The following is an 11,572-nucleotide window of genomic DNA, read 5'->3' as shown; positions in this document are numbered from 1 at the left end:
CAATGTCTTTCTTCATAAAAGAGCCAGTACAAGAAGTATCGAGCATGGATTGATCATTACAAGAAAGCCGAGCATAAATTTTTTGAATAATAATTTCTCTTGAGAGCTCATGATTGGGGCATGAATATAACATTGACTTAAGCCTCCCCCAAGCTTGAGTGATACTTTCTCCTTCACGAGGCCAAAAATTATATATATAATTCTGATCACGATGAACCAGATGCATAGGACAAAACTTCTGATGAAATTCCAATTTCAATCGGTTATAGTTCCATGATCCAATATTATCACATAGCCTAAACCATGTCAACGCCTTTACCTTCAAAGATAAAGGGAAGACCTTCTTCTTGACAACATCCTCGGGCAAACCTGCAAGCTTAAATAATCCACAAACTTCATCCACATAAATTAGGTGCATATCAGGATGTAATGTTCCATCTCCTGCATAAGGATTAGCTAGCAGTTTCCCTATCATACCCGAAGGAATTTCATAATAAATATTTTTAGTAGGTGCAGTAGGTTGAGGAGCAACTCTTTGCTCTTCCAGTAGAGGTGAAGATACCCCGAACAAGCCCCTCAAAGGATTATTTTCCATAGTAACAAGTGACAGTAAATTTCAGCACACTATATAAATGTTTCCTTACCAAATTCCACTTACCAAAGGCGCTTCACTCCCCGACAATGGTGCCAGAAAAGAGTCTTGATGACCCACAAGTATAGGGTATCTATCATAGTCCTTTCGATAAGTAAGAGTGTCGAACCCAACGAGGAGCAGAAGGAAATGACAAGTGGTTTTCAGTAAGGTATTCCTTGCAAGCACTGAAATTATCAGTAACAGATAGTTGTGTGGTAAGATAATTCGTAATGAGTAACAAGTAACAAAAGTAACTAAGGTGCTGAAAGGTGGCCCAATCCTTTTTGTAGCAAAGGAAAAGCCTGGACGAACTCTTATATAAAGCAAAGTGCTCCCGGGGACACATGGGAATTATTGTCAAGTTAGTTTTCATCATGCTGATATGATCCGCGTTCGTTACTTTGATAATTTGATATGTGGGTGGACCGGTGCTTGGGTGCTGCCCTTCCTTTGATAAGCCTCCCACTTATGATTAACCCCTCTCACAAGCATCCACAACTACAAAAGAAGAATTAAGATAAATCTAACAATAGCATGAAACATATGGATCCAAATCCGCCCCTTACGAAGCAAACATATAAACTAGGGTTTAAGCTTCTGTCACTTTAGCAACCCATCATCTACTTATATCCCAATGCCTTCCCCTAGGCCCAAATCATGGTGAAGTGTCATGTAGTCGACGTTCACATAACACCACTAGAGGAAAGACAACATACATCTCATCAAAATATCGAACGAATACCAAATTCACATGATTACTTATAACAAGACTTCTCCCATGTCCTCAAGAACAAACGTAACTACTCACAAAGCATATTCATGTTCATAATCAGAGGAGTATTAATTATCATTAAGGATCTGAACATATGATCTTCCACCGAATAAACCAACTAGCATCAACTATAAGGAGTAATCAACATTACTAGCAACCCACATGTACCAATCTTAGGTTTCGAGACAGAGATCGGATACAAGTGATGAACTAGGGTTTGAGAGGAGATGGTGTTGGTGAAGATGTTGATGGAGATTGACCCCCTCTCGATGAGAGGATCATTGGTGATGACGATGGCTTCGATTTCCCCCTCCCAAAGGGAAGTTTCCCCGGTAGAACAGCTCCGCCAGAGCCCTAGATTGGTTCTGCCCAGGTTCCGCCTCGAGACGGCGACGCTTCATCCCGAAAGCTTCCTTCTGATTTTTTCCAGGTCGAAACACACCATATAGCATAATATGGGTGTTACCTCTTGAGCATGCATTGGTTTTCCCTTAAGGAGGAAAGGGTGATGCAGCAAAGTAGCGTAAGTATTTTCCCTCAGTTTTGAGAACCAAGGTATCAATCCAGTAGGAGACAATGCACAAGTCACCTAGTACCTGCACAAACAATCAAGAACCTTGCAACCAACATGATAAAGGGGTTGTCAATCCCTTCACGGTCACTTGCAAAAGTGAGATCTAGTAAAGATAGTAAAGTAAATATTTTTGGTATTTTTGTTGTATAGATTGGAAAGTAAAGATTACAAAATAGTAAACGAGATGTGATGTAAATAAAAGAGATGCAATATAATAAGAAAGAGACCCCGGGGCCATAGGTTTCACTAGTGGCTTCTCTCAAGATAGCTTGTATTATGGTGGGTGAACAAGTTACTACCGAGCAATTGATAGAAAAGCGCATAGTTATGAAGATATATAAGGCAATGATCATGAATATAGGCATCACGTCTGTGTCAAGTAGATTGAAACGATTCTCCATCTACTACTATTACTCCACACATCGACCACTATCCAACATGCATCTAGAGTATTAAGTTCATAAGAACAGAGTAACGCATTAAGCAAGATAACATGATGTAGAGGGATAAACTCAAACAATATGATATAAACCCCATATTTTTATCGTCGATGGAAACAATACAATACGTGCCTTGCTGCACCTACTGTCACTGGGAAAGGACACCGCAAGATTGAACCCAAAGCTAAGCACTTCTCCCATTGCAAGAAAGATCAATCTAGTAGGCCAAACTAAACCGATAATTCTAAGAGACTTGCAAAGATATCAAATCATGCATATAAGAATTCAGAGAATAACCAAATAATATTCATAGATAATCTTGTTCATAAACCAACAATTCATCGGGTCTCGGCAAACACACCGCAATAGAGTATTACATCGAATAGATCTCCAAGAACATCGAGGAGAAATTTGTATTGAGAATCAAAGAGAGAGAAGATGCCATCTAGCTAATAACTATGGACCCGAAGGTCTGTGGTAAACTACCCACGCTTCATCGGAGAGGCAATGGTGTTGATTTAGAAGCCCTTCGTGATCGATTCCCCCTCCAGCAGATCGCCGGAAGAGGCCCAAGATGGGATCTCACGGGTACAGAAGGTTGCAACGGTGGAAAAGAGGTTTCGTGTCTCTCTGCGATGTTTCTAGGGTATAAGAGTATATATAGGCGAAAGAAGTACATCGGTGGAGCTACGAGTGGCCCACAAGGGTGAGGGCGCGCCCTCTTGTCTCGTGGCCTCCTCATGGAGTTCCAGACTTCGACTCCAAGTCTTTTGGATTGCTTTCGGTCCAAGAAAGATCATCGGGCGAAGGTTTCATTCCGTTTGGACTCCGTTTGGCATTCCTTTTCTGTGAAACTCTAAAATAGGCAAAAAAACAGAAAATGGCACTGGTCCTACGGTTAATAGGTTAGTCCCAAAAATAATATAAAAGAGCATATTAAAGCCCAATAAACATCCAAAACAGATAATAAAATAGCATGGAACAATCAAAATTATAGATACGTTGGAGACGTATCAATGGGCATCAGGGGTTTGCCAGGTGGCCCACAAGGTAGGGGGCGTGCCCAGGGGGTAGGGCACGCCCTCCACCCTTGTGGATGGCAGGTGGGCCCCCCCTCTGGTGCTTTTTTCACCCAATATTTTGTTGGAAATATGCCCTAGAGGCAATAATAAAATGGTTATTATTGTATTTCCTTGTTAATGATAATTGTCTATTGTTCATGCTATAATTGTATTAACTGGAAACCGTAATACATGTGTGGATACATAGACCAGAACATGTCCCTAGTAAGCCTCTAGTTGACTAGCTCATTGATCAATAAGATGGTCATGGTTTCCTGACCATGGACATTGGATGTCATTGATAACGGGATCACATCATTAGGAGAATGATGTGATGGACAAGACCCAATCCTAAGCCTAGCACAAGATCGTATAGTTCGTCTGCTAAAGCTTTTCTAATGTCAAGTATCATTTCCTTAGACCATGAGATTGTGCAACTCCCGGATATCGTAGGACTGCTTTGGGTGTACCAAACGTCACAACGTAACTGGGTGGCTATAAAGGTGCACTACGGGTATCTCCGAAAGTGTCTGTTGGGTTGGCACGAATCGAGACTGGGATTTGTCACTTCGTGTAACGGAGGGGTATCTTTGGGCCCACTCGGTAGGATATCATCATAATGTGCACAATGTGACCAAGGAGTTGATCACGGGATGATGTGTTACAGAACGAGTAAAGAGACTTGCCGGTGACGAGATTGAACAAGGTATTGGGATACCGACGATCGAATCTCGGGCAAGTATCATACCGATAGACAAAGGGAATTGTATACGGGATTGACTGAATCCTTGACATCGTGGTTCATCCGATGAGATCATCATGGAGCATGTGGGAGCCAACATGGGTATCCAGATCCCGATGTTGGTTATTGACCGGAGAGTTGTCTCGGCCATGTCTGCATGACTCCCGAGCCCGTAGGGTCTACACACTTAAGGTTTGATGACGCTAGGGTTATAGGGAAAGTATGTACGCGGTTACCGAATGTTGTTCGGAGTCATGGATGAGATCCCGGACGTCACGAGGAGTTCCGGAATGATCCAGAGGTAAAGATTGATATATAGGAAGTGAGGATTTGGCCATCGGACGTGTTCCGGGCATCACCGGTAATGTATCGGGACCACCGGAAGGGTCCGGGGGTCCACTGGGAGGGGCCACCAGCCCCGGAGGCCTTCGTGGGCCAATAGTTGGAAGGGACCAGCCCCTAGATGGGCTAGGGTGCCTCCCAGCAGGGCCCAAGGCGCCTCCAAGAGGGGAAGGGGGCAAACCCTAGGGCAGATGGGCCCTAGGGCCCATCCTGGTGCACCCCCTCTCCCTCTCCCCTCTGGCCGCCACCCTAGATGGGATCTAGGGCTGCCGCCCCCCTTGGGGAGGGAACCCTAGAGGGGGCACAGCCCCTCCCCTTCCCCTATATATACTTGAGGTATGGGGCTGCCCAACACATGATTTGATCTCTCTCTTGGCGCAGCCCTACCCCTCTCCCTCCTCATCTCTCATAGTGCTTGGTGAAGCCCTGCTGGAGTACCGCGCTCCTCCACCATCACCACGCCATTGTGCTACTGCTGGACGAAGTCTTCCCCAACCTCTCCCTCTCTCCTTGCTGGATCAAGGCATGGGAGACGTCACCGGGCTGTACGTGTGTTGAATGCGGAGGCACCGTTGTTCGGTGCTTAGATCGGAATCGACCGCGATCTGAATCGCTGTGTGTACGACTCCACCAACCACGTTCTTGTAATGCTTCCGCATTGCGATCTTCAAGGGTATGAAGATGCACTCCTTCCCCTCGTTGCTAGATTACTCCATAGATTGATCTTGGTGATGCGTAGAAGATTTTAAATTTCTGCTACGATCCCCAACAGTGGCATCATGAGCTAGGTCTATGTGTAGTTTCTATGCACGGGTAGAACACAAGTTGTTGCGGGCGTCGATTTTGTCAATTTACTTGCCGTTACTAGTATTATCTTGATTCAGCAGCATCGTGGGATGAAGCAGCCCGGACCGACCTTACATGTACGCTTACGTGAGACTGGTTCCACCGACTGACATGCACTAGTTGCATAAGGTGGCTAGCGGGTGTCTGTCTCTCCCATTTTAGTCAGATCGGATTCGATGAAAAGGGTCCTTATGAAGGGTAAATAGAAATTGGCATATCACGTTGTGGTTTTGGCATAGGTAAGAAATGTTCTTGCTAGAAACCTATAGCAGCCACGTAAAAACTTGCAACAACAATTAGAGGACGTCTAACTTGTTTTTGCAGCATATGCTGTGTGATGTGATATGGCCAAAAGGACGTGATGAATGATATATGTGATGTATGAGATTGATCATGTTCTTGTAATAGGAATCACGACTTGCATGTCGATGAGTATGAAAACCGGCAGGAGACATAGGAGTTGCCTTAATTTATTTATGACCTGCGTGTCAATGAAAACGTCATCTAATTACTTTACTTTATTGCTAACCATTAGTCATAGTAGTAGAAGTAATAGTTGGTGAGACAACTTCATGAAGACACGATGATGGAGGTCATGGTGTCATGCCGGTGACAATGATGCGTAGAAGATTTTAAATTTCTTCTACGATCTTCAAGTGTTAGTAACTTGAAATAAAAGGCTACGGAATAAACGGAGACTAGCTGAAGGTGAGATGGCGATATGTGTTGGAAGTGTTTCCAAGGTTGATGTGATCAAGCATCGCATGCTCCCTCTACCATCGAGATTGGTGTTAAACCTAAATAATTGTTATTTGGTGTTTGCGTTGAGCATAGACATGATTGGATTCTGTTTATCGCAATACGGTTATTAATTTAAGGAGAATAATGGTTACTCTATTTATTTGAATAATACCTTCAATGGTCTTGCACCTAAAATGAATGGTTTATTGAATCTCGATCGTAGTGATACACATGTTCATGCCAAAAGATATAAGATAGTAATGATAGTACCACATACTTGTGGCACTGCCATTTGAGTCATGTTGGTATAAAACGCATGAAGAAGCTCCATGTTGATGGATCTTTGGACTCACTCGTTTTTGAAAAGATTGAGACATGCGAACCATGTCTATTGGTAGATATGCATGAAGAAACTCCATGCAGATGGATCGTTTGGACTCACTTGATTTTGAATCACTTGACACATGCAAATCATACCACATGGGCAAGATGACTGAAAGGCCTCGTTTTCAGTAAGATGGAACAAGAAAGCAACTTGTTGGAAGTAATACATTTTGATGTGTGCAGTCCAATAAGTGCTGAGGCACACAGTGGATATCGTTGTGTTCTTACTTCACAGATGATTTGAGTAGATGCTGAGTATATTTACTTGATGAAACACAAGTCTGAATTATTGAAAGGTTTAAGTAATTTCAGAGTGAAGTTGAAGATCGTCGTGACAAGATGATAAAATGTCTATGACATGATCATAGAGATGAATATCTGAGTTACGATTTTGGCACACAATTAAGACATTGTGGAAATTGTTTCACAACTAATACCGCCTGGACCACCATAGTGTGATGGTGTGTCCGAACATCATAACTGCACCCTATTGGATATGGTGCATACCATGATGTCTCTTATCGAATTACCACTATCGTTTATGGGTTAGGCATTAGAGACAACCGCATTCACTTTAAATAGGGCACCACACAATTCCGTTAAGACGACACCGTATGAACTATAGGTTTAGAGAAACCTAAGCTGTTGTTTCTTAAAAGTTTGGGGCTGCGATGCTTATGTGAAAAAGTTTCAGGCTGATAAGCTCGAACCCAAAGCGGATAAATGCATCTTCATAGAATACCCAAAAATGGTTGGGTATACCTCCTATTTCAGATCCAGAAGAAAAGTGATTGTTTCTATAAACGGGTCCTTTCTCGAGGAAAAGTTCCTCTCGAAAGAATTGAGTGGGAGGATGGTGGAGACTTGATGAGGTTATTGAACCGTCACTTCAACTAGTGTGTAGCAGGGCACAGGAAGTTGTTCATGTGGCACCTACACCAATTGAAGTGGAAGCTTATGATATTGATCATGAAACTTCGGATCAAGTCACTACCAAACCTCATAGGTCGACAAGGATGTGTACTACTTCAGAGTGGTGCGTAATCCTGTCTTGGAAGTCATGTTGCTAGACAACAATGAACCTACGAGCTATGGAGAAGCGATGGTGGGCCCAGATTCCGACGAATGGCTTGAGGCCATAAAATCCGAGAGAGGATCCATGTATAAAACAAAGTATAGACTTTGAAAGAACTACTTGATGGTCGTAAGGCTGTTAGGTGCAGATGGATTTTAAAAGGAAGACAGACAATGATAGTAAGTATCACCATTAAGAAAGCTCGACTTGTCGTTAAGATGTTTCCCGACAAGTTCAAGGAGTTGACTACGATGAGACTTTCTCACTCGTAGTGATGCTGAGAGTCTGTTGGAATTATGTTAGCAGTTACTGCATTATTTATGAAATCTTGCAGATAGGATGTCAAAACATTGTTTCCTCGACATTTTTCTTGAGGAAAGGTTGTATGTGATACAACCAGAAGGTTTTGTCAATCCTAAAAGATGCTGACAAGTATGCAAAGCTCCAGCAATCCTTCTAAGGACCGGAGTAAGCATCTCGGAGTTGGAATGTACGCTTTGATGAGATGATCAAAGATTTTGGGTTTATACAAAGTTTATAAGAAACTTGTATTTCCAAAGAAGTGAGTGGGAGCACTATAGAATTTTTGATGAGTATATGTTGTTAACATATTGTTGATCAAAAATGATGTATAATTTCTAGAAAGCATGCAGGGTTATTTGAAAAGTGTTTTTTGATGGAAAACCTGGATTAAGCTACTTGAACATTGAGCATCAAGATCTATAAGGATAGATCAAAACGCTTAATAGTACTTTCAAATGAATACATACCGTGACAAGATTTTGAAGGAGTTCAAAATAGATCAGCAAAGAAGGAGTTCTTGGCTGTGTTACAAGGTGTGAGTATTGAGTAAGAGTCAAGACCTGACCACGGCAGAAGAGAGAGAAAGGACGAAGGTCGTCCCCTATGCTTTAGACGTAGGCTCTATAGTATGCTATGTTGTGTACCGCACCTGAACTGTGCCTTGCCATGAGTCAGTCAAGGGGTACAAGAGTGATCCAGGAATGGATCGCATGACAGCGGTCGAACTTATCCTTAGTAACTAGTGGACTAAGGAATTTTCTCGATTATGGAGGTGGTAAAAGAGTTCGTCGTAAAGGGTTACGTCGATGCAAACTTTGACACTAATCTGGATGACTCTGAGGAGTAAACCGGATTCGTATAGTAGAGTAGTTATTTGGAATAGCTCCAAGTAGCGCGTGGTAGCTGCATCTACAAGATGACGTAGAGATTTGCAAAGCACACATGGATCTGAAAGGTTCAGACCCATTGACTGATAAACCTCTCTCAGAAGCAAGATATGAACATACCCCATGGGTGTTGGATTCATTACAATCACATAATGATGTGAACTAGATTATTGACTCTAGTGCAAGTCGGAGACTGTTGGAAATATGCCCTAGAGGCAATAATAAAATTGTTATTATTGTATTTCCTTGTTAATAATAATTGTCTATTGTTCATGCTATAATTGTATTAACTGGAAACCGTAATACATGTGTGAATACATAGACCACAACATGTCCCTAGTAAGCCTCTAGTTGACTAGCTCGTTGATCAATAAGATGGTCATGGTTTCCTGACCATGGACATTGGATGTCATTGATAACGGGATCACATCATTAGGAGAATGATGTGATGGACAAGACCCAATCCTAAGCCTAGCACAAGATCGTATAGTTCGTCTGCTAAAGCTTTTCTAATGTCAAGTATCATTTCCTTAGACCATGAGATTGTGAAACTCCCGGATACCGTAGGACTGCTTTGGGTGTACCAAACGTCACAACATAACTGGGTGGCTATAAAGGTGCACTACAGGTATCTCCGAAAGTGTCTGTTGGGTTGGCACGAATCGAGACTGGGATTTGTCACTCTGTGTAACGGAGAGGTATCTCTGGGCCCACTCGGTAGGACATCATCATAATGTGCACAATGTGACCAAGGAGTTGATCATGAGATGATGTGTTACGGAACGAGTAAAGAGACTTGCCGGTGACGAGATTGAACAAGGTATCGGGATACCGACAATCGAATCTTGGGCAAGTATCGTACCGATAGACAAAGGGAATTGTATACGGGATTGATTGAATCCTTGACATCGTGGTTCATCCGATGAGATCATTGTGGAGCATGTTGGAGCCAACATGGGTATCCAGAGCCCACTGTTGGTTATTGACCGGAGAGTTGTCTCGGCCATGTCTGCATGACTCCCAAGCCCGTAGGGTCTACACACTTAAGGTTCGATGATGCTAGAGTTATATGGAAAGTATGTACGCGGTTACCGAATGTTGTTCGGAGTCCCGGATGAGATCCCGGACGTCACAACGAGTTCCGGAATGATCCAGAGGTAAAGATTGATATATAGGAAGTGAGGATTTGGCCACCAAAAGTGTTCCGGGCATCACCGGTAATGTACCGGGACCACCGAAAGGGTCCGGGGGTCCACCGGGAGGGGCCACCAGCCCCGGAGGCCTTCGTGGGCCAATAGTTGGAAGGGACCAGCCCCTAGATGGGCTAGGGTGCCTCCCACCAGGGCCCAAGGCGCCTCCAAGAGGGGAAGGGGGCAAACCCTAGGGCAGATGGGCCCTAGGGCCCATCCTGGTGCGCCCCCTCTCCCTCTCCCCTCTGGCCGCCACCCTAGATGGGATCTAGGGCTGCCGCCCCCCCTTGGGGAGGGAACCCTAGAGGGGGCGCAGCCCCTCCCCTTCCCCTATATATACTTGAGGTATCGGGCTGCCAAACACATGATTTGATCTCTCTCTTGGCGCAGCCCTACCCCTCTCCCTCCTCGTCTCCCGTAGTGCTTGGCGAAGCCCTGCTGGAGTACCGCGCTCCTCCACCATCACCACGCCGTTGTGCTGCTGCTAGACGGAGTCTTCCCCAACCTCTCCCTCTCTCCTTGATGGATCAAGGCGTGGGAGACGTCACCAGGCTGTACGTGTGTTGAACGCGGAGGCGCCGTTGTTCGGCGCTTAGATCGGAATCGACTGCGATCTGAATCGATGCGTGTACGACTCCACCAACCGCGTTCTTGTAACGCTTCCGCATTGCAATCTTCAAGGGTATGAAGATGCACTCCTTCCCCCCGTTGCTAGATTACTCAATAGATTGATCTTGGTGATGCGTAGAAGATTTTAAATTTCTGCTACGATCCCCAACATGTTTCTTATATATTCCAAAACAATTCTCCATGAAGTTTCAGGACTTTTGGAGTTGTGCGGAATAGGTCTCTAATATCTGCTCCTTTTCCAGTCCAGAATTCCAACTGCCGGCAATCTCCCTCTTCATGTAAACCTTATAAAATAAAAGACAAAAGGCATAAATATTGTGATATAACTAGATAAATACCCCGCGCGTTGCTGCGAGATGTTATTATGCAAAGCTTTAAAAAATATGATGTATATTCTATAGGAAAATAAAGAGATAAGAAAGAAAAATTAATTTTATCACAGTGGTCGGATGTTTTTTAGCTCACTAAACTACCATTACAAATAGTATATAAGAAGTCATTGTCATACTTGATGAAATTACAGGAAGCTTTACAAACCAATGAAACAACTGTCATAAGATATTCAATCCGCAAAGCTTCATTACAATATTCCAACAATAATTAGATGTATGGTTATGGGCAATAATTAACTTTGACGACCATAATTTCTTTGGCACACAAACACACTTACAACACGACATGAGGTAAAGAGGATATTCTAGCATACTTTGAATTTACATTTATAAAAATAATGAAATCATTTTAAGTAAACTTGATATATTGTATGAAGATAGATGCATACCCAGAAGCAAATTAGCTTCTCTTGCAATGATGCGAAGTTGGTTCTACTACAAACACCTGCAAAAAAACAGAATGGCTAAATGTAAGTAAAATTAATGGATAACCAGATTCCTTATCGAAAAAGCACTGCAGAGGCCAGTCTGCAGGCCGCTCTTAATCCACTCCGCCGAA

This window comes from Triticum aestivum, chromosome 3A (genome assembly GCF_018294505.1).
Source record: "Triticum aestivum cultivar Chinese Spring chromosome 3A, IWGSC CS RefSeq v2.1, whole genome shotgun sequence".
Taxonomy (NCBI): Eukaryota; Viridiplantae; Streptophyta; class Magnoliopsida; order Poales; family Poaceae; genus Triticum; species Triticum aestivum.
This window is presented reverse-complemented; position numbering follows the sequence as displayed.